Consider the following 24,618-nt stretch of genomic DNA (forward strand, 5'->3'; position numbering starts at 1 on the left):
GACCTCCCCCCTGCTTTTAACCTTCCTGGTGCTAACCGCCCCTTTCATACTAACTCCCCTCCCCCAGTGCTGACTCCACCTTGGTTCTGAACCCCCGGGCTGACCCGCCCTGGTGCTGACACCCCTCCTGCTTCTCACCTTTCCGGTGCTGACTCCCCCTGCAGTTGAAGCCCCCTGGTGCTGACAACTCCCTGGTGCAGACCCTCCTTCTTCTCAGCTTCCAGGTGCTGACCCCACCCAGTGCTGAGCCCCCTCCTGTTTCTCACCTTCCTGGTGCTGACCCTCACCCTGGTGCTGTCCCCCTCGCGGTGCTGAATATATATGTATTCATTCACATATATTTATGATAACTACTATTACTAGGTGCCAAATACTATTCTTAACTCGGAATATGATAGTTTATAAAATACACAAAAGTCTCTGCTCTTTTGGAATTTATATTTTACTGAAGCTAGCAAAATAAAATGTGGCATTTTAGATGGTGCTGAGGCCAATAATAAAAAAAGCATAAGGCAGACTGGAAGTGTGTGTTGCAATTTTACATTGAGTATTACAGAAAACTTCATGGAGAGGAATGAGTTAAATAGGGGTGGGAGAAGAGTGTTTCATGCAGTAGGAATGGCTAGTACAAACAGATTAAGGTCACGATGTTAGTGGAAAAGAAAGGGAGGTAATGTTACAGTCTGAAATTTCCCCAAAATGTTGTTGAGCCCTTAAGCCCCATTGTGTTGGTATTAGGAGATGGGCTCTTTAAGGAAGTGTTTAAGCCATGAAAACTCTGCCCTAATAAATGTGTTAGGATTTTATAAATGGGCTGGGATTGATATTATCAAGAATTCAAATAATAACCAATGCTGGTATGGCTGCGGGTGGGGGAATGCTTCTACATTGTTGATAGGAATGTAAACTACTACTACCACTCTGGAAATCGATATGGAGTTTCTCCAAAAAATGAAAACTAGAAATTCCACTGATCCAAGTTTTCCCCTACTAGATATTTCCCTGAAAGAGCTAAATATATATTACAGTGCTGCATGCAAACCCATGATTCATAAAATCTAAATCTTGGAATCTTCCTATATGTCCATCAGCAGATGAATGGATAAAGAAAATATATTTGGACACAATGGAGCAGTACTGTGCTATAAAGAGGGCTAAATTTGAATCACTTTTATGAAAATGGGTCCACTTTGTTTTCATAATTTTAAATGAAATAAATCAAACACACAACTTTAAAAATCATGTCATTTTTCTTATATGAGAAGCCCAAATTACACATAATTAAGGATTAAAATGAAAGATTAGAAATAGGAAATCGGAAGGTACATGTTTTGCAAATGGGAAGGTGACCAAGAGATGGAGTGAGGGGTGAAGGAGAACAGGAAGGGAATATAAAAACAATCAAAATGTGCCAATCCGAGTGTAGTGGTGCATGACTGTAATCCCAGTGCTTTGGAGACTGAGGCAGGAGGATCACAGCAAGTCTGAGACCAGCTTGAGTTACAAAGTGAACTCAAGGCCAGTCTCAACTTCATAGCAAGACCTTGTCTTAAAAAAAAAAAATGTAAGTCATATACATATACCAACAACCCACAAAGAATGCTTTCATTTTGTACCCCAAATACATACTAATATAAATAAAAATAACTGGAGGGAACTGGGTTAGTCCTCTTTGCCCTTTAATCCTCTGCCAGGACACAGCATTGATAGCCTGTAGCCTTTCTCTCCCTTTCACCACATGAAGATAACACCTCACATTTTATGGGGAATGGGCCTCCATCACACACAAACCCTGCTAGTGATTTGGTTTTGGACTTTCAGCCTCTGCTCTTGTGAAAAATAAATTTCTGTAGTTTACAAAGTAAAGGGTCTTAGGGCTTTTTTTTTCTTTTTCTTTTTGAGACAGGGTTTTGTTATGTAATTCAGGCTAGCCTTAAATTCACTTTGTAGCCCAGGCTGGGCTTAAACTAATAAGTGCCTCAGTTTCCCAAGTTCTGGGGTTACAGGAATGCACTACAACACCTGGCTCAGGTATTTTGTTATAGCAGCAGGAAGGGACAAAACTCACCATTGTTACTGAAGTGAACTGAGCCTGGAAGGGAGGAGGAAAGTACAGAGAAAAATTTGGCATCAACCAGAGAGGACCTCATTGGCCACTGCAAGGATTCTGGCTTTTATCAAGCAAGATGAATAGTCTTAGGAGGTTTTTGAGGAAAGGCATATCATGGAAGTAGATTATGTGTCAAACAGGTTCCTTTGACTACAATATTGTGTTGAAAATAGACTGTGGGAGAGACTAGGGAAACCAGGTAAGAGGCAAGTGTAGTTATGGGGAGTGAAATGATATTGGCGTGAAAGAGAATGATGGGAGGGGAAAGAATTGAAAGGATTTGAGGTATTTTGTGGGTAGATGAGTAATGCTGATTGTCGGGGTGGGTGACTAATCATGGAGAAAACAGTAGAGTCAATATATTTGAACATATTTAAAGAAGGGTGCTTTTCTCACAAGAGGAAGGGACACAGAGCCCAGGCCATTCTTAGTCAGGAAGTGCTGGATTGTGCTACAGTGATCAACAGTCTCAGGGACTTGAAGTAAAGTTATTGACCAGCTACCTATATTATGCAGCATAATAGGAAACCTGTGGTTATTACTGTACCTCATTGCTGTAATCACTTTACTTTGGGTGACCTTTGGGAAGAATAAATGCTGAGTAAGGGGGAGAAACCAAAAGGAGTTTAACGTTTGGTGATACAGATTCCTGAGGGAAATAACACCCCATGTAGAACCACTCAGGCAGGACCTTGGCTGGTAACAAGGAATAAAGTGAGAGGCAACTATGGGAAAATGCCTACATTATGGTTTCTGTGGGGAAGGGAGGGGGAGGTAGGTCAAATAGGTTTGGGATTGAACAATGGGAGTAGGGCCTAGTGGCTGCTTTTGATTCTCTGGTACATGAACCTGGGACAATTAGGGCGATGTGCCTGGAGTGTGAGATCCAGATAGCGAGGTAATTGTGGGTTGGAATTAATTGACTGCTCAAGGAGAACTGAGTGAATTCTCTTGCCAAAGCCTCAAAACCAAGTCAAGGCAACATTTTATAAAGTGTCATTGACTCAGGCTGACGTAAACTACAACATTTAGTGAAATCCTCCTTTCAACGTGAGGCTTCATGATTAAAGACAAGGGAATGGTAGGTTTGTGTGGAGGCGACTGAACACTTCACTAAAAGAGACTAATGGCATGCCTTATGACATTACATGGCCCAAGTAAGTCTTATTACCGTACCTCACTAAGCAGGTGTGGGTCTGGGAGGAGACAACTAGAAATCTTGGTGAGTACTAAAAAAGTCGACCACAGGAGGCAAAGTCAATAGATTTCCATCATTCAATCCATGTTTTCCAAACCACAAGATGTATTTATTTTGTTTACCTTTTTATTGTCCATCTTTTGTAATCTCCTTACCTCCGACACCCAGCCCTAAAGCCTTTGAGATTAATTCCACTATAATTGTCCTTTCATTTTCCCCTACTTATTTTCCTTCATCTGTACTCTAATAGTAGGTAACTTATATGTTTTAAAAACTTCCTTACTGCTAGTTCTAAAGTTAACTGTGTCCCACTTAGTCTTGCTGTCTAACAGATTACCTCAAAATAAAGTGGCTCACAGAAACAATGATCATTTTGGCCACAGAATTACAATTTGTCCAGGGGCCAGTAGGTTTGTCTAGCTCTCTTCACATGGCTTAATGCAGGTGAAGTTACCAAGGCTCAATGTGGGTTCACTCAATGAATTGCCTGATTCTTCACAGGAAATTGTGGGCTTCCTCACAGGATGGTAGTTTGGTTCCTCGAGGGAGTATCAAAAAAGAAGCAGGTGTTACTTGTATCATATTTTAAGAGTGAGCCTTAAAAGTTACTTGATGTCACCTCAGCCATAGGCTCAAGTTCACTATGCTTCAAAGGGAAGGAATACAGACTCTTTCTCTCATTGGGTGAAATGTTAAAGTCACATTGTAGGAAGACAGGAGGATGGAAGATTCTGTTGCAGTCATTTTCAGAATATGAAACCTGGCACAGATTTTACTTCCTCAAATCTTTTACAATTAAACAGAGCAGGGGCTGGGGATTTAGCTCAGCGGCATAAGCGCCTGCCTTGGAAGCAGGCAGTTGTGAGTTCGATCCCTGGTACCGATAAAAAGGAAAAAGACAAAAAAAAAAAAAAAACAATTAAACAGAGCAATAAATACACAAAATTGTCAAGTAGATGAATGCCTCTTCTGCTTGTATACTTGCATGTTCCTTAAAAATTGGGGCCGTGATTTATCCATCTTTGTATATCTAGTGCAGAGCACAGAGTGAGATGTTTGAGAGAAGTCATCTTATTTATTCCTCTCTCTTCTTAAATCAGAAAATACCTAAATTATTTAAGGAGGCAAAGTGCTCAGCATGGATGGCCTGAACCAAAGGAATGGATCTTGATGGGTCTAAAACTGTTACGAACATTGTATTTCTCTTTTTTGGCTTGTTGATTTAGAAATAGCCATGCAATCTAATTTTCTCAAAAGACATATAAGAGTCTATAGAGACTTTTAACAGCCATAAATAGTCTATACATTTTTTTAATTGTGAAAAAGACTTTATATTCTAGAAAAATAGAAAGACATGGAGAAATCCTACCTTCTTTTCTATGCTTGGGCATTGTTCATTGAAGATGTTATACATGAAGAAGTAGCAACCATTTTGAAATCATAAGGATACCTCTGTTGGAATCTCAAAAGAACGAACTAATATTTCTGGTATTATTTAACCATAGATTAACCACCTTCTGTACCAATTTCTCTTCAACTTCTTGTTAAGTGAGGTAATTAATTCCTATTACTTAAAGCCAATTTCAGTTGGCTCTTTTGATTGTTATTTGCTGCTGAAAGCATTCTCAATGAAACAGAGCACATTAATGTTTATCGAATTGAATTGAATTCCCTTAACTGGTTTGATTAACTCATTTTGTAGTCTGGGACATGCATAAGAATATGTGCAAAGGATTATAAAATTGCATTTCTATGTATGCTGCTGTGATTTTTTATGTGAACCTTAGGGATTTCAATGTTGGTTTGCCTCCTGAAATGTTTTCAAACCAAAGTCCTTTGGCTCACTTATATCTAAGTGGCAACTTTCCTTGTGAAATTTCTTCTTCTTTTTTTTTTTTTTTGGTCCAAGTATTTAAAACACAAAAGGCTGTTGGGGGTGTCCACTTCTTGGCATTCCCAAGTCTGAGACATAATGTCTAACCACAGGGAATTAGAGAATGAAGTTGGTACCCAGCACTCAGTGTAAATGAAGAACACAGCTGAGTGGGACAGGTCTTTCTGCCATCAACCAGAGGAACATTTCCAAAAAGTCTGTAAACTTTCCCAACTACTTTTGCAAAACGTTCCCCTTTTAGAAAACATCCCCCATGTTTTCAGCATGATACCTAAACAATTTTGTACATTTGGATATTTTATTCTTCATAGGAAGATATTGTTTATTTTTCTTTTGAAAGTAGTAAAACACAACAGAACAAGACAGAATAAAGCCAACTGAGACCATGTAGTGAAACTGGTACAGAACTTCACAGCAGGTTACTGGGATAACAGTAATAGGTATCAGAGTTTATCTTGTTATTTTCATAATAGTTGTTCTTTCAATCATGTAAATCAAAATAAAATGAAGTACAAAACATTATAGAACTTATCAAAACAGAATATTGAATAGAGCAGTACCATTAATCAGAATAAAGCAAAACAGTAATAAAAATGTTTGCCTTCAAAGAGATGGTAGAAGGAAATCCCATTTTTTATGGTCAACCTCCCAAGAGATACTCAGATTTCTGGTTCCTATTTGCTAACGGGGGGACAGAGGAAGGGGGGTAAGGAAAGTGAGATGTTTGACCCTAGGCTGTGCACCAGTGGGTTCACTATTGCTTAGCAGGGAGGTAGGCTGGCTGCTTGGTTTCCCAGGGTCCTAAGTTCCAACATGGTGCAGATCTCAGAACACACTGGTGGTTCTCCCCCTTGGAGGGACACAGCCTACCACACCACAGTTGCTTATCAGGGAGGGAAGCAGCCTGCTTGGTTTTCAGGGTCTTAATTTCCAACATGGCATGGATCTCAGGAGATGCTTGTGGTTCTCCCCATGGAAAGGCCGCACCCAGCTGAAGGTATTTTTTATAGCATATTTTAACCCTTTACCCTAAGAAGACTCTAAATAAGATTATAGGGCTTTAGCTAGTGAATTTTATGATGGAGTAAGGATGACAAGCAAATTCCTATAGGTAAGTGAAGAGTCACTATGGTTTGAGTATTCTCTCCAAAACTTGTTCAAATTTAATTGCCCATGTGATATTAACAAGTAAGACTTTTAAGAAGTAATTAGTCTTCAGAATCCTGGACCAAATACATTTCTATTGTTTATAGTTTACGAAGTCTGTGTTGTATTCTAACAACAGAAAATGAAGTAAAACAGCATGAAGACAGACAGCTTTGACTTTAGCCACTAGTGACTGTGAGCCCCGTATCAGGTTCTTCCCCCTAAACCTGGTTCTTCAGACCCGGGGCTCTTCAAACATGAGCTCTTGGCCTGATCAATCACAGGACTTCATTGTCATGAGCACAGACACATGATTCAGGGAAGACATGCTTTTATGTTTTGATAGGTACAACCTGAGTCTCTGTGAGAGACATGGGTAGAAATTGTAGAAGGAAAGGATCTCTTGCCCTGAGGCAGTGTAAGTGATAAGGGTGCTGACAGCCTGTTGGTGACATATTTCCATACACAAAATTTTCCTGAAAGTCAAAGAACAATGCAGAATAAAGCAGGGAAGAGCAGAAGGGCAGCCCATTGGTTGTGGTGATGCCTTGAACTGGCCCTTCCTCTTTGTTTATTGAAGACAATAATCCCCATCTCACTGTTTATTTTGTGGACTCCTAAAACTTGTTTACATGTGTTAATACTGCTGTCTACTCTGAGTCCCTGCTAGTGCAGTGTGATTTGAAGGTCTAAGAAGGGACAATAACATGCCCCAGTGTTTTAAATTTTTATTTTTGCAACTAGTGAAAGTTTTATTTTAGTAATTAAGTTGTTCCTATCTAGTTGCCAAGTATGATGAAGGACAAATATATTTTGATATAAAATACATTGTGTATGAGCCTGAAGTGGGTTCTGGGGGCATCTAGGGATTTCCCCAAGACCATCAGGCACTTTATGGCTGAGAAGAAAAGATGAATTGAGGGACAATAGGTTAACATTTGCTTTGTCAAAGTTTTTTGGAGTGTAACTCTTAGGAGACATTAGGAAAGGGGAAGCGATCATTGACAGGATTGTGTTGAACACAGCTATGATGCAGAGGCAGGGATAAAGACCCAAACACATGGTGACTAGTTGCCCTGGTTTGGCTGGGACAGAGGGGATACTTGGGATGTGGGACTTAGTTTTAAAAATAGAAATATATGGAGAAAAATGAGATGAAATGGTTATATTATTTGAGACTTTCTTAAGCATCTAATTGATTAGCACATTTGTCAAATACCTGCTGTGTTCTAACCATTGCTTTCACTGCTAAGGATCCATGAATAAATAAGACAGCGTCTTGGGTGTTAAAGATCTTTAGAGTCACAAATCAATTTCAGCGTCATAAGAAATTCTGCGGGTCTATGTGTGCTCACAGTGGTTTAGCCCAAACATTGAATGTGCGGCTGATGTTGTTGCTACATAGAAATGCAAGGTTAAAGTTGAAGCAAAACCAAATTTCATTCGAGGATAGCAGGGCATTGTGATGGGAATACACATTCCACTGTAAACTATTGGCCTATTTAGAATTGAAGAAAGAGAAGATTTTTTTGTGAAATTTAATAAATCGCTCAGTTCTCCCTTTATATAGTACCCAGCTTTTCAAAATTTTAGTATTTTTATTAGTACAAATTGATTATGTACATAATGATTGTATTCATCATGGGGAGTTGACATATAGATTTTTAACAGATAGAGTAATTTTAAATAGTACTCTCTGTTCACAGTTATTAATAACAAGGGATAAATTCAACGTTGGGTAGAATAAAAGTTGCTTGGTAGGTATCCTTGTAGAAGTTCCTTTTGTGCAAATTTATGATGGTCTCTCTACAGACTTGTGGTTCTAGTAGTCTTTTATGATAATTATGCTTAGGCAATGAAATACAAGAACACTTCCTTTATAACATCTTGGTCTTACTTATCTTTGTTGGAGTTGACACAAATTGCTATATCTTGATTTGAACAATTTTTACTATGGAAAATCTTAACCCATTAAGTTGTGCTGTAAGGTTTCACATGTACTAAATATGCTGACAAATTACTGTGTGTGATTAGGCAGACATGAAATTCTTTTCTTTAGTTTACATTGGTTACCTGTCTAAAATAGATATTGTTGGTTCCATTCCCAGATCCCTCTTACCCAGCTGGTACATTGGTTCTCTAGCAGTTGGGAGTACTGGCTGCCAGCAGTTTGTGTTAGTAAGATCTCTGTTACTGTGACAAAGTGCCTGAGATATATTTTGGCTCATAGTTCATGTTTCAGTGCATAGTTTCTTGGCCCTGTTGCTTTGACCTTGTGGTGCTACAGTAAATTTTAGCAGGAGCATATACTAGGGCAAGTTTATTCCTCTCATAGTGGCCAGATGCAGAGGCAAGAATGGGTTAAGGTCCTGTTAAAGGGTATGTCCTTCACAGCTTCCTTCTCCATTATGTTAGCTTCAAAACCTCAGGCTTTAAATCAGAGCATCTAGTTGTAATTTGTATCTTTTACCTTGACCTCAGCCATTCAGTTTCCAAACTTGCAAAATGAGTAGAGGGCACCACATCAATTGGTTTTAAAATTCTCTTCCACTATCTTCCTTCTAATAAACCCTTACTGAGCTGAGATGACTTCCCCCTCTGAATAGTAAATTCCTTAAGAACCTGAAACATAGATATATAGTTGTAGAACTCAAGTGCCTAATAACATCAGCTATGCACAGTAAGTTTCCAACATAGCTTAACCTTGGCAGGAACAATACGTTCAGGTCAATATTACACATTGAAATCTATCTTAACAGGAAGCTGGGTGAATCAATGAGTGAGTCTGGTCCCTGGTTATGTTTGTATAAAGTTGCTGTGTGATTTAAATCACTTTAAAACAATCTCATTATGGCTTTGTGGCTGAGTCAGAATTTTCAGAGGTGTTACAAGAAGTCATGATCAGAGTTGGTTGGTGAGTCACATCTTTTGTGAAGGATTGCTTCTGTACAGGAAAATATATAGCACCCCCAAGCTCCACATTGTGAGTCACCACATCCTCTACCTGGTTGCATTAAAGGTCATGGGAACACGTGACTGGAGTGAGAGTAGAGACCAGAAGAAGATTGAGTAAGATCAATCCACATGGAACAGTACTGTCTTCTTGGGCAATACAGATATGCATATTTTTCTAAAAACACTCAGTACATTCTGTTCCCCTCTGGTGTATGAATAGGTTCATTTCTGTTATGAAAATGTTAACATTTGCCTCCATTTGTGGCTGAAATTTTGAAAATAAAGATTTTATGTAAAATGCAGTGAACATATTCCTTATGTGTTACTTGACATCACGACATTCCATGGTTCAGAACCGGGAGGCTCACATGAGCTGTATAATAAACCTAGACTTTCAGTGTCTTTAGCAAAATATGTCCCAACTTCCTCAGCCCTCTCTTTCTAGTAATCTCAACTGTATATTCTCTGCAGTAATTACATTGTATTTTCTACCTGCATTTCTACCCACTTACCTTGTTTGTTCCTCCTTTACCCAATGGTACCTGCCCCAGCTGATGTAATTAGACAGCACTTGGCCCTCCACATGCTCATGTTTTTTGCTCTTAATTCTTGCTAAAATTCACTCTTTTTTCTTAAGCAGCCTTTGGTATGTACTTTAAGTCTACCCAAACACAGTGGCAATTGGAACTTCTTTGTCCAATCTTTTAATTAAGTATCAAAATGAATTGCATCCACACTGGGTTGCTCATGCCAGATGTTTGCCATCTGGTGAGAAAAAAAAGACAGCCCCTGTTGTCATGGAGCTTAAAGCTAATGCAGTGCAGAAGAGAGAATAGAACAAATATAAAGAGCATCAGATAGCAATAATAGTTCTAGAATTTCTACACTGAAGTGGCTCAGAGATGGAAATTTGGTGTAAAAATTTGATGGAAGAAGTTGATGTTTAAATCCATCTGATTCTACATGGTAAGAGTTAATGTTAAAAATTGCTAAGATGCTACAGCCTGTGTAGAGAAGGAGGAGGAGGAGGAAAAAGAAGGAGTTATTGTTTTATGTGTGAACTTCACTTTTGTAGGATTAAGAGTTCTAGACATGGGTAGTAATGATGTTTGCATGTACGTAATTGCCTCTGAGCTGCACAGTTAAAATGGTTAAGATGGTAAATTTCATGTTGTGTAAATTATATTACAACCTTAACTGGTAAGATAAAACATTTGCCACATAAGATTGAGAAAATGTCAGTAGTCTGTGTCCAAAACTATTATTGTACAACTGAGCCCTTAGTACCCCTATTAGTTGAGAACAAAGCAGGGGGTCAGTTAAATGGTGGCTGTGGATTAGAGGTCATGCAAACATCTCTGGGATGATGGTGTTAACTGAAGATTGATGTTAAGAAGGAAGCAAGCATGTGCCGATCTGGAAGCAGGGCACTCATCACAAAGGAAATAGCTAATGCAGTCCCCAAAGGAAGAGGCAGCAAATTTGGCACATGCCAGAAGAAATAAGTCCTGTGTGGCTGACCACATGGTGATTGGGGTGGGGGTGGGGTAGATGGGTAGGAGATAAGGCTAGGGAAGCAGAGAGCTCCGGGAACAGAGGCATACCCATTGTTTTCACATTGTCTGTGGCTGCTTTGATTCTACAAGAGCAGAACTGAGTAGTGACTAATTATGGTTCACACAAACCAGAATGTATTTTAGGTGTTTTACAGAAAAGATTTGGCAATCTCTTAATTTTAATGTTCATAAGCAGAGAAGTGGCACAGTCTAAAGGGAATCTGAGAAAGATCTCTAAGACTGCCCCTTGAGCTGTCTTCTGTGTGCTAGTCTGAGTTCCAGCTAGACAGAGAGAAGAGTCGCTATTTGTCCCTCATGATTATTTCTTGTACAAGATTGGCTATAAGAAAGCTGAGGCAGGGAGGTCAAGGGGCTTGCTTAAAGTTTGAGATTTGTAGGTAGTAGGACAGAGGAAGGAATATCTAAGTGTTTTCATATCCCAGGCCTTTTCTCTGACATCCTGCTGCCTTTGACTAGAAAAAACGTGAAATGCCTTTGGATTCTATAATTCTGAAGCAAAACAAAGTAAATTAGTGAAATATTATTTGCATAAAGAATGTATACATAAAAGGAGAGTTTCAAGATACTGTTTTTAGTAAAAAATGAACAGAAGTATGGGAAACCTTCAAAAATCACTATCCCATTCTCTAATCTTTAGGAAAGTAATGTGCACATCAACAAGACAGATAATGCTTGATTGATATACAACTATACTCAGAAATCTTTGTTTTCTTTGAGCCAGCTGGAGACTGAATAGCTTGAATAACCAGAAGAACTGTTTTCAAATAGTCTCCCTGCAGAGTTTGACGCCTCACATTCACAAAATATTCCAGAGACAGAAGCTGAGAGTACCAAAGTGTAGAATAAAGTGGAAGTTAAATATTTGAACAGCAGAGGGAATTGACAAGCCTAATCCAGCAGGGAACACTTAGACTGAAATTTTCCAAGAAGTGAATTCTGGCTAGCTGTGCCAAAATCATGAATCACAGATAATGACATTGGGAGCTGTAAACAATTTTAATTTACACAGGTGACATTTAAAATGCTAATCAGACCTTAACATAATTGCTAGAAGTTAGGAAGCCTCTGCTGGGAACTCTTCCAGTATCCATGGAAATGCTTCAAAACACAACCAGATCCATGAAGGTGTTTCTAGCTCAGCGGACTTGTGTTTCAATTTCTGCAGAGCCAAGGCATTTGAGTGACTGTTGTTTGTACTGACACTTGTGATAATTGAAATCTAGAGGCTCTAGTCAGTAAGCAGAGAGTGAAACTCATCTCAGCCAGAGGAGATTTCAATTTAGCTTTTTAGTTTGGTACTCTTGCAAGGGGAGGGATGCATCAATACTAAGAAAATTAACTGTCTTTTACCAAGTCTGATTTTGTGTGTTGGTTACACACACACAAAAAAATCATGAAGTTTCTGTTCTCCGTATTGAAAACATATGCCACAGTTTTTCAGTATGATTTTCATCAGTAATCATGAGAAGTTCAAGTTCCTGCCATCTGCTGAGTACTTACGATGTGATAAATAAGGCTGATAAGGTCTCTAAAGATTTCTTGGACCTTTGACGTGTTTGGGGGGAGTTAACACTCACAACTGATACACACATAAGAGTGCAACTTTAATGAATATACACCAATCATAGTGTATATTAAAGCAGGATATGGTATGGAGTGAATAACTGGGGAGGTCCATCTACCCAAAGATTAAGTGCAAGAGTGGTTCAGATAGAAGGAAGTTCAAAGGTCCTGAGGTAGGAAAGAGCTAGGTTTTTCAAGAGGAGGCAAAGGGCTAAAAAGGCTGTCTGAGGAGAAAAGAAATATGAAATAGAGGTAGGTAGAGACAAGAACTCAGTTTTCAGAGTTCCTAAAGGAATCTCCCTTGACTGCTGGTGGTATTTCTTTTTTGAAAGTCCCTCTGTGATGCCCACCCCTTCATGGATACTATGGAAAGGAATCCTCTGTTTGGTGAGGTGATGATATCTAAAATCACTCCTCTCTTTGATGACAGTATTTTTCAAATGGTTCACTGAAGAATATGATCCTAGCAAGGCACTCTGACATTTGAACTTAGTTTTCTTGCCTCTAGGGTGAAAATAATAATCCCAATTTAGTCAAAAGTTACTTATAAAATAAAATTGATCTGGTAAAATATTAAGTTAAAAGTATTAGAGGAATTCTGATAGCAATATGACTAGTCATTTGAAAATCTAAATACCTGTCATGTTTAAATTGACAACTTTCTTTACTGAACTTATCTTAGGTCAACCTGCATTTAAGAGACCTCAAATATCTTCTAGTTTCTTTTCAAAATATCTGCATCACCTGCTTCTTTATGCTCATAATAAGGCTTGATTTAAGCTTTACTGTGGCAAAGCTCATCACTGAGTTTATTGCCTCTAGCACAGTCCTTAATATATCACAGCTACAAAGTAAATGCTTGTAGAATAAATTAACTTTTACCTAGTGGTTTTAATTATGGTTTCTGGTCTCTCATGACAGACCTGAAATCTTAAATGCAGTGCTCAAATTTCCCATGACCTTTGCTCCTCATAGTATTCTTCAGTTGTCATGGTTCCACTTTCTCTATCAGCCAAGTGCATCTCCTTGTAATTCTTGTTAAACTTTCTCCTAAAACCTAGCACCTTGAACTCTCATACATTTCTGGCATCCTCTCTCAGCTCTGTGTACACTGTATTGACCTTAGCAAGACTTTGGCAGCCGCTGAAGCTATGCGCAAGCCATAAACATTCTTTAATCATGTGTGGCAATAAGCAAGCTGTTTCATCGAAACATTTATACAGAGTCTTGATTCTCTTGCCTCCTTGTGAGAAGAGAATATCTGCAAGTAGCCTACAGCCCAGTGGCCCAGTGAAGTGGAATCTTGTTTTCAAAATACCAGCTGCAGCTGGTGAAGAGGGTCCTTTGTGAGTTTCTAAAACAGTAAGTACTTGGTGATCATAAGAGGATAAACCAGAATTTTAAAAATCAAGCTGAGCTGGTTCTTTCAGCCAAAGAGGAATAAGAGCTACTAAAAGCTCGCCCACAGAATGGTAATCTACAGTACCTCATGAACAGTTATCTGCAATTTATTTCACCTCTGTGCACAGTAAACGGACCTGTGTCATATGCCTTACAGTTATCAGACTTTAACACAGATCTTTGTTTACCTTTTAAAACATAAAATTGGTGTCTCTTAACACACATACTTATATACACACATAGACCTACACATTGCACTCTTGCTAAAAGCTGTAACTCTGTACGGATAGTGATAAAGATTCTGGCTAACACTATCTTTTCAGATCATCTTGTCCTCTTTGAAATATCAGAAGAGAAAATAGTAATGTGAATGAAGTGTCTTTATATGGCTGTATCCCCCTTCTGTACTCATTTGCTGCCAGAAGCACCCTCAGATTTTAAAAATTAACTTTCTTTCTCGCCTCAGGAAATAGCCTCTCATTATCATGTTGAAGCATAGTCAGCCAAATAGATGCTTAGTAGCCAACAGTTACTGTTTGGTAGCATTTGTTCAAACTCATTTTATCTTACAATGTTAAAAGATTTATGTGTGCTAGTTACTAAGAAATTTAATATAAAACTTCATTGACAAATGCCTCTAGGTATTCAGGTTTTGATTTTTAATTGTCCAATATGGGGTTCCCCAGGGTCCACTTTCCTGCATAACAACAATTAGGTAGCTTAGTAGTTCTTTTCCTTCAGAAGAAGTAAGTACTCTATAGTTTGCTGTAGTCCCTTACTACACCCTATCACCACCCTACATTTTCCATATAGGTTTGGAATTAATGACCACTGATTAAAACCAGCTATCACTCCTCTTATCTAGAGAGTTTTTATCTTCAGCCTTAAACTCAACCTCATTAAAGAAACTTTGTGTAGGTCAGAGAAGTATTTTGTTAGAATTTCCCTTTAAGATCTTTTTAAAATTTACCATGAAGGATTTTTTTAGGTCTGTGCATAAGACACACCTCATGTTTTTATTGCATATTGACATTGTTCACATGTTTTAATTCTCTGTTATTTTATTCTAAAATATTTTCTAGGTTGCTTGCCTTGAGGCTAAGGTGAATTCCCTACAATGTACTTCAAACTTCTTTTTTATGTTCGTTACACAGGGAAAGCTTTCATGTGGCTTGGGTGCCCTTTCCCTAGGGTTTATTAAGAGTTTTCTTTGGTGACCCCAATTTATCACCACCTCCCTAATTTTATATGCAATTCTTTTCCCTTTCTGTAAGCTGAATGGTGTCTGGGAACTGTGATATTATATCAATTAAATAATAATATTAAGATGGAGTATGTTGGCAAATTGAAAATAAATATGTAGACTAGACTGAAAGTCTTTTAGAAATTTTGTTTTGCTGCATTTGAGGTCAAAGCTTTCATTTTTAGAACATTTTTCTTCCAGCATGGAAATTATTTTTAGCATTTATGTATCTTTCCATTCTTTTTCTTCCATTGCCATATTTGTGGGCTTTAGAGAGAAACCTTGGTTTAAGTCACAGTTTTAAGACTCAGTACAGTGTTTTATCATAGGCAAGTTGTTTTGCTGAGCTATAGTTTCCACTATCATGGTGTCATATGGTTTATGTCTGTGTCTCCCAAGGCCTCATGCATTTGCATTGTGCATTTGTGCATTTGCATTGTCTAGTGCTTGGATTGATGGTGTCAGTGCTACACCCACATAGGGGTGGAGCCAGGATGTGATGTAATGACAGGAAGAAGGTGTGTCTTGCTCTTTGCCGGTTCCAGTTTGCTGTTTGCAGTCCCCATGAACTGCGGCCCAGCCATGCCCGCCTGTCTTGGAGCCAACTAAGTGTGGACTGAAACCTCTAAAAACTGTAAGAAATAAACCTTTCCTTTCCCAACATTGGGCTTCAGTAGTCTTTTGTCTCAGCAGTGAGCAAAAAGTAACTAAGAAAAATGGGGAAGCGTACTCACCTCTAGGTATTTTTTAAGTTTAAATACAATCATGAATGTAAAACACTTAGCACATAGTTTTTGCTCAGTAATATAAGCAGTAGACATGTTTATTTACTGTTTTAAAGTTTTAAAAGTGCTTTTACATTCATGCCCAAAAAAACAATGAGGGAAAACAAGGCTCAGATATTAGGACCAAGATATATAGTATGTAGATGATTATGTAGAGAGGGTGTGATATGGTTGATAGATGTGTCAACTTGAGAAGTCTAGAAACTAGGGGCTGGGGATTTAGCTTAGGGGCATAAGCACTTGCCTTGCAAGCATGCGGTAGTGAGTTTGATCCCCAGTACCAATAAAAGATTAAAAAAAAGAAAGTCTAGAAACTTAACTAAGTAACTCAGCAGCTCTCCATCCTGGGGTGTAAAGGACGTGCCTTTACTTCTCTAGAGTATTGTCCATTGTGTTAACTTGAGAAGGTCAGAAGTTTAAGTGATTCAGCAGGGGACCAGGGTCTTTACTTTGTAAACATTCTGAGGCTGTGCAAGAGGAGGGCATGGAGTTGGTGTGAGTGCTACACCCATCCAAGGGGTGTAGCCTGCTTACAGTATAAGGCAGGAAAAGAGGCTTGCTGTACCCCTGACTTTTGCTCTTGTTGCTTTGCTGTCTTCTGACACCTAGAAGGGTTGTCCCTGTGCCATGCCTCCAAGCTTTGGAGCCAGTGATTATGGAATGAATCCTCCACAAGCTGAGATAAATAAACTTTTCCTTCCTTAAATTTGGTTGTTGAGTATTTTGCTCCAGCAATGTGAGAAAAGTAACCAAAACAGGGTGCATTACTTGTTGAGACACAGAGCTTAAATATGTTATTTATTCTGCATAAAGATGTTTAGCTCTTGACAGAGTGCTGAAACAATTTCTCCTCCCTAGGCTGAACCTGCTGCACCCTGGATAAAAGGCCTCTGTGAAGCTTAGCGGTGACATATGAAGGACAGATTTTGAAAGGTAAATAGAGTGGCCACCATCGCTGCCTGGAGCTGAGGCAGTTCCTGGTATGTGAACCATTCAATAATAGAATTGGGAATATCCCAGGAAAACTGGGATAATTAGTAACCCTAGACTTCTCTGGAGGCCAGTGAAAGGCTAGAGGATCATGTGTTTGTGTGCACACACATACACACACAGATGCCCATACACATATACTCACACTCACAACAATAAAGATTAAGAGGTGCTTGGATACTTTTTCTCTCTTTGGATGATGGACCTGTTACTTCTTAATGTTAGGGTTGGCTCAAGAATGAAGAATACACGATTCTCAAAAAGAAATATGTTATTTCGTAAAATCAAAACTTCCAAATCAGTACTATGAGCTGGGTTATGAGAATGGTGGAGAAGCCAGCTCTTAGTTACTTCCTCTTCACGAAAGCGCAATACCTGACATCTGAAAGTTAAATGAGGAAAGGTACATTTTGGTTCAGCGTTTGTGCATGTAAATATAAACTATAACACCAGTGCATAGAACACTAACTACACATTGCTATTGAACCTGTGGCTGCATGTAAAGCATACCCTGGATTCCTAAGACCTAGTACAAAACAAAGTAAACTATCTCATTAAAAACTTTTCTATGGTTTACATGTTGAAATAATACTTTGGATACTGTAATGGTTGATATGTTGTGTCAACTTTAGAAGTCTAGAAACTTAGCTAAGTAACTCAGCAGTTCTACATCCTAGTGTGTAAAGGATATGTCCTTACTGCTTCAGGATGTTGTACATTGTGTGAACTTGAGAAGTTTAGAAGTGACTCAGCAGGGGGTCAGGGTCCTCACTTTGTAAACATCCTGAGGCTGTGCAAGAGGAGAGCATGGAGATGATGTGAGTGCTACACTCATCTAAGGATGGGTAGTGTGCATACATTGCAAGGGAGGAAAAGAGGCTTGTTCTCCTCTCTTTTGTTTTTGTTGCTTTTGCTGTCTTCTGAGGCCTTGAACTGTGCCCCTTTCTATGCCACCCTGCCTTGGAGGCAGTTGAATATGGAATGAAACCTCCACAAACATTGAGCTTAAATAACCTTTCCTTCCTTAAGTTTGGGAGCCAGGTGTTTTGTCTCAGCAATGAGAGAAAAGTAATGAAAACATACAGTGGGCACTTAAAACATGGCACAGAATTTACCCCCCAAAAAGGCACCACCGCAGTATGATATTTTTTGCTCTCCTCCTGCCCAGGGAAATAAAGTGCAGAGGTAGACCTGTGTACTAGAGGAAAGCAAGAAATCAGGAACACATATATAAAGCTGCTATTGCATGTTCTTTATGTGGTTATCTGAGGTCACTAAGTTCTGTGTTTTGGGCCTTGCCTACTGAGTATGTATTCAATACCATTGGAATCACCTGGAGACTCCAGAGCTCCACAAGAGTCCTAGGGAATTAGTCAGGAGAGGCATTTGTACAGGAACATTTGAGAATTTCTGGCCCAGCCTTAATTCCATGGCTATTAAACTTCGTTTTAAAACTTTTTAAAAATTAGAACACATTTATAATCTATAATGAATATATTCATCATAGTGAACTGGTACATGTATGTATCTTAATCCTCTTTGTTTCTCCTTCCTCTCCCCTCCCTACTGTCTGCCTTTGATCCTATATTCCCTTACTGTGACCACAAAGTCTACTTTCCTGTTTCCTATCATCTTTTACTTTATTCTTTATATTATGTATAACTTGAGTTTCTTAAATAGTGTGCGATGTTCAACATTTTGTGTCTGATTTTCACTTGCTATGGTTTTGAGGTGCATCTGTTTTCCTGCAAATGACTCAAGTTTTTCCTTCTTTATGCTTGAGTGGTACTCTCTATACACACATACCAAGTTTCTTTATCCATTCATCTATACATGGGCTTGTAGGTCCCTTTGATGATTTAGCTATTATGGGTTGTGCTGCTATAAACATTGGTATGCGTGTATCACTATAATATGACTCTAACTCTTGGGAAAGTAAGAGGAATGGGTCAAATGACATCTATAGTATTTTTAATTTTTTGAGGAATCACCTACTGATTTTTGCAGTTATTGCACTCATTTATATTCCCGTCAGTGGAGAAGAGTTCCTTTCTCCCTACAACTTTACTGCATAAGCTGTTTTTGGCATCAATGCTAATAGCCATTTGGAGTAGGGTGAAACCTCACTGTTGTTTGGTTTTGCAGTTTTCTAAGGACTGAACATTTTTCATGTAGCTACTGGCTATTTGTATTTCTTTATTTGAAAAATGTCTGTTCATTTCATTGCCCATTTTTGGATTGGAACCTTTATGTAAGGCGGTAAAGTATTTTGGATTCTTTATATACTATAGGTAATAGTTTAGTCCTCTGAGAAGTAAGTGAAAATTTCTTATTCCTTAAACTTTGATGAGTATCAGAATCATGTGGTGAACTTGCTAAAGACACCATACATTTTTATTTTGACAAAAAGAGTCCCCTGTGTGATGATTACCTCTCCAAGTGGTTTTGATACATACTGTGGTCTGAGTGCCACTCGCTTAAATGATCAGGTATTTATACCAGGTGGAGGTCTCTATTCAGTCTGCCATCTATCTGTAACCTTGTTGGCATGCAATGGTGGGAAAGTACTATATAAGATTATTTGCTTTTGCTCTTCGCTTGTCAGTCACAGCAGAAATTTGCTTTATGCATGACTGCAGAGAGAGCACCAAAATATTAGGACTTATACACATGTCCCATCATATCCAGCAAGTGTTTATATCTTTTCTTTGGCAAGATGAGTGTGTACTCTGGGTAGAGTTACTGTAAGAGGATAAATTTGTAGATTTGAGAGTTTGGTTTTTTACTACCTTCTGTTCACATACAGTGAGTTCTGGTCTGATGAGACTCAGTGCTAAATTTAATATTCCTCCTTTACAGGGAAAATGTCTTAGAAGTTTAGGTCATACCTAAGGCGTTACATGCAACACAGCAGGGAACTGCTGAGAACTGGGTTGATGGGGTATTTATGGAAACAAACAAGATGCTAAAGTTAAAGTCACTTAACTAACAGTTTGCCTTTGCAGCTGTGAAAGGTGTCTTATGCAGCACCTGCATTTCAGCTCTGGGATCACCGCTGATTTTTTTTCTGCAACTGTAATGGGCATTTTTATGTAGATGGAGACTGACTTGCTCCTGGGAGTATCTCGTTATAAGGGCTGGCTTCTTAGCTGGGGTTTTCTCCATCACAGATCACTGGAGGCTGGAAGTTTAAGAGAGTTAGTCTGCAAGAGCAAGTTATCAAGCAATAGAAAATGCACTAGTAAGTAATGCTTTAGACTCAGGTGCCTTAGGTGACATTTCTGAAAAACGGAAGGCACTTGCCCAGGCTGTGGAGGAAACTGAGCTCTCCTGCCTACAGTAATTACCACCATGTACTCTTACATTAGCTTCTTCTTTCTTAGCAACCTAGCCTTATGCCCTCACTTCTGCTTTTTTGCCTTATCTTCCAAGTATACTACCTGGCACCAAATCCTTGCCTTGGCTCTTCATTCACAGGACCTAAGTCAAGAAGGAGCAAATCGTTGTCACATTGCTGAATATTTGACTTTGCCCGACCTTTCCATTTGGTGAAAGCCCTGTGATCCTGCTGACAAGCTTTTCTAACTTGAATGTGTTGTATTCTATTTAGTTTTATCTATGCTCTAAAGACAGCATGTAAGTGAACTGGAGTGAGAAGCTCAGTTTTCTACTATACAGCATGAAATGTTCAGTCATAGGAGTGGAGGCACTGAAAATGCACCAAGCAAATCTGCTTGTCACATAGCTGGCGCTAGCCTAGTCTGACGTGTATCCGGAGGCCCTCCAACTCCCCTACTGATTCTTCTCTCCTGGACACTTCGCCTATTAAACCCCTTATGTATGTAATCCTATTTTGGAGTCTATTCAGGGCACCTAGATTAACACATGGAAAATTTTCTCTAGATCCTTTTTTTCTTTTTTTTTCTTCCTTTTATTTTTTTCTTAACTATATTATTCTTTTTTGATTGCTTTGGTCTTTGCTATAATTTACTTATCAATGACTTCATGGCTTCTTTTTGACTAATGGGGTTCCTGATATCTGTGGTCTAGTTTTACCATTTGTTTGATTGGTATGAGGAGGTGAGATGTCTTGTACAGGTGTGTATTAAGAGTCTGACTTTCTGATTTGTAAGGTATTGTTCTTCAGGACATGCAGTTTCGGTACTATGAAGTTATGGTTTCTCTATTTTAATTTCCATGCATAAGAAACTAACATTTTTGAAGTACTTACTAAGGGATAAACACTGGGTGAGGTGAGCAACATATTCTTTTACAATTTAATCCTTGGAGCTACTTTGAGAAGTGTGAGGTATTATTCCCTTATCAGAGACAAGAAATGCAAGACTCAACAACCTTCGATGATTTGCCTAAACCCATAAATGCATCCTTTATGTTTCAGTTGGCCACAAGTGCTTTATAAAGCTGTCCTTTTTGACTTGTTGGTGGTATCATGTAGAAACTGAAGCAAGTGTTGACAGTGACTTTGAGGCATCTAAGATCAGATCCTGCAAGAGCTTAGCAGGTGCATCCAAGAGAACTTGTTGTTGGAACTACATGTGAGCTTTATTTGATTCTCTCCTGGTCTTTGAATATGAAAGTCCTGAGCTGAGAGATGGTTTCATCCAACTGGAAAGAGGTTGCATGTGTCTGGCTCATCTAAGCTTTTTTTTTTGCACACTAGGGTTTTAAAAAATGCATGATGAACTGGTCATACTTTCCAAGTGCTGATGTTTTATTCAGTTTAAATGCGTGCTGTATCATTAGAGGCTCTTTACAAAGGCGCCATGTGAGACATGACATGATATCCTCAAAAAGGGCACAGTGTTACTTTTTAAATTCACCATAAGCAGTCTCATTTGTACAGATTTGTTTCCTGAAATCCTTTTAGACTTAAGTTTGTTCCTGAGCTTGGCCAGTCATGCTATTAGAAAGTTATGAGGGGAGATTTTGTTCATTCATTCATTTGTTTATTTCATCCATTCTTAGTTTGGCTGGCCTTGATAGGGAGATCAAGAGCTGGTTCTTTCGTTCAGGGGCTCATAGGTCAGGCAGTCAAATTTTGTTATGAAAACTAGACCAGAACAGAATCAGAAGAGGCCATATGTATGGTAGGAGGCTTCTATTGTCTTAGTACTCTGTAGATCAGTGATGGTGAACATATGACGCGTATACTATTTGTATCATTGAAAGCTCTAAAAGGTTCACCTTCGCCGCTGTAGATGATATCAAGAATGTATTGTTTGAAACTTGATGTGGTGCCACATACCTGAAACCCCAGCACTTGAGAGGCTGAAGCAGGAAGATTGCCATGTGTTCAAGGCCAGCCTGGACTGCATAGGGAGATCCTATCTCAACACCCCCCACCTCCCAGAATGTATTGTTGGAAGGTGGTTGACTGAAATATGTCCAACCGCTTAGTTCAATTTCCTATGCCTGGATGAAATGAATGTTTGTACATGTGTGTGTAAAAAAAAGAGAGGTCTGATTTTAAATATTAATTTTACTGCTACATTTTGATACATAATTAAAGAAGAGAAATTTTCAAGTTGTCTTAAAAAAAGATCTGTTCATTTTGAAGTTTGCTAAATGCTTATCACCTGCCAGGCAATATGCTGGGTGCTGTCCTATAGGAGTGAAGAAAATAGAACACATCTCAGGCTCATAAGCTTTATAATTCATAGACTTATGAACACTTATGAGTTTTGTACAAGACACAAAGATATGGGTAAATAGGCCCCTTATGGAGCTTGTTCTGTACAGAGAAGTCTTAAAATTTAATACAAACATTAAACAAATTGAATATTTTTTCAAGTGTGTATGCTATTTAATTAATTACTCTTTCTTCTAGTAACAGATCCCAACTGGGGTGTAATATCTTATACCCCTAGCTATAGTAATTGGTTTAAACCAAAGGAATGAGACCAACTCTTGGTATATAGGTAGAATGAATTCTGAGGTTGAGGCTGATTAAGAGAGGAGAGGGAGGAAAGAAAGGAGCAGAGAGGCGGGCAAGGTAGGCAGAAAGGGGGAGAGAGAAATAGAAAGTGGGTGGCAGAGAGGAGCAGTGGGTAACAGAGAGAGGAGGAACAAGGGACTTACTGAAGGCAGATGATGTACTAGAGGGTGTCTTGCGCACATTGAATTAGGGCATGACTTTTGGAGGAGTGCTGGGTCTTGAGGGATGAGAAGATTGTCACGTCATTGTCATGATTTTCCAAGTAAAGGGCATGATGTTTAAACATAAGGAGGCAAGGACCCTTGGCTCATTCCTATAACTCTGAGAAGTGCAAATGACTGGTGTGGATGCTGAGAAATGAGGGAGGAGGAGGGGGTTTGGCATTAGCTCAAGGGGTGTAGTTTATCTTTTTTTTTTTTTTTTTTTTTTTTTTTAATTTTTTTCTTTTTTAAAGCCTACAGCACCCGGTATTCCCAGGCGGTCTCCCATCCAAGTACTAACCAGGCCCGACCCTGCTTAGCTTCTGAGATCAGACGAGATCGGGCGCGTTCAGGGCGGTATGGCCGTAGACGGGTGCAGTTTATCTTGATGCAGAGCCAGCCCTGGTCATTTGATGTCTATGTGTTGAGTATCATCCCATCCATCCCTTCAGACACAAAAAGTGCTGATGGAAAACACACTGGTACTGACAGATTTGCTGGTCTTATATGTCCACATCCCAAATCTGTCCAATTGTCACATATCTGACACAAAAAAGTTACAATATTCCTTGAGTGAATTTACTTTTTAACACACAGACTAATCCCTGTCCTCTCAAGCCCTCAGTCCAAGTGTGTTTACTGGTTTTTTTTTCAGCTTGTTTATTTTCTTTACTTGTTTTTTTTTACCTTAAAGGATAGGGAATGATTTGGAATTCTTGAAGTTTGCACTATACAATGCATGTCTAATTTAGTCAACTTGCACAGGGACAGCAAAGGTAAATAAAGTAGGAAATTATATTCTCTGAAAAGAAAAAAAGTTGAGGGTGCTCAGAACATCATGTGAAGTTCTCCATAAATTCTATCCCTCATGGAAATCAAATGTACCCCATACACCTGTGAGAGGGAGTCTGAGGCTCAGAGCCCCACCTTCCTCAGTGTTGCTAGATGTTTAGGACATAGTCTGTAGTATGTTGTACAGAAATTAATTTAGGAACCATAACACATCCAGAGACATGAAGAAATGTTCTGTTTAACTTTTCTGTATTGTGAATTTCAAGTGTCTAAATGCCCATTATATCTTGGTGACAGGTCACTGAATCGAATAATGAAAAAAACAAAAAAAAACTTAGTTAATTTTTCTAGCTTTGTAAACTATTTTTTGGTGGGGACTGAGAATCAAACTCACCACCTCACCTTTGCCAGGTAGGTGCTATGCTGCTGAGCCATATCCCCAGCACTTAGCTTTGTAAACTTTAGTGAAATAAAACTCATATGCAAGAAAGAGTATGGATCATCAATGCACAGATCAATGAAATTTTCACTAGTAGGCTCAGATATAAAACTAAATCTCAAAGAAGCAGAATGCTGCAGGACCACAGGCAGTCCTGAGATCCCTACCACCTTATGTGCACCTCCTGTTCCCAAGGGGATCACAACCTGTATTACTTTTGCTTCATTCAGTGTTATCCTGGAGACACATTCTGAATATATTTATAGTTCATTTATTCTCCCCACAGTCTCATATTTCACTAGATGAATGTATTGTAATTTATTTATCTGAACCACTATGAATGACCATTTGGACTTTTTCTGGTTTTCA

At 38.8% G+C, this 24,618-nt stretch overlaps 1 non-coding gene across 1 annotated transcript; it reads right to left on the bottom strand.

The window, feature by feature from the left end:
• Positions 1-23,270: 23,270 nt before the first annotated feature.
• On the bottom strand, positions 23,271-23,389 carry LOC111754161 (5S ribosomal RNA). Its single transcript, XR_002788872.1, has one exon. It is a non-coding gene; the product is annotated as a 5S ribosomal RNA (ribosomal RNA).
• Positions 23,390-24,618: the final 1,229 nt, after the last annotated feature.

The sequence above is a fragment of the Cavia porcellus genome, unplaced genomic scaffold (assembly GCF_034190915.1).
Source record: "Cavia porcellus strain 051 isolate PalLab524CR breed Dunkin Hartley unplaced genomic scaffold, mCavPor4.1 scaffold_3, whole genome shotgun sequence".
Taxonomy (NCBI): Eukaryota; Metazoa; Chordata; class Mammalia; order Rodentia; family Caviidae; genus Cavia; species Cavia porcellus.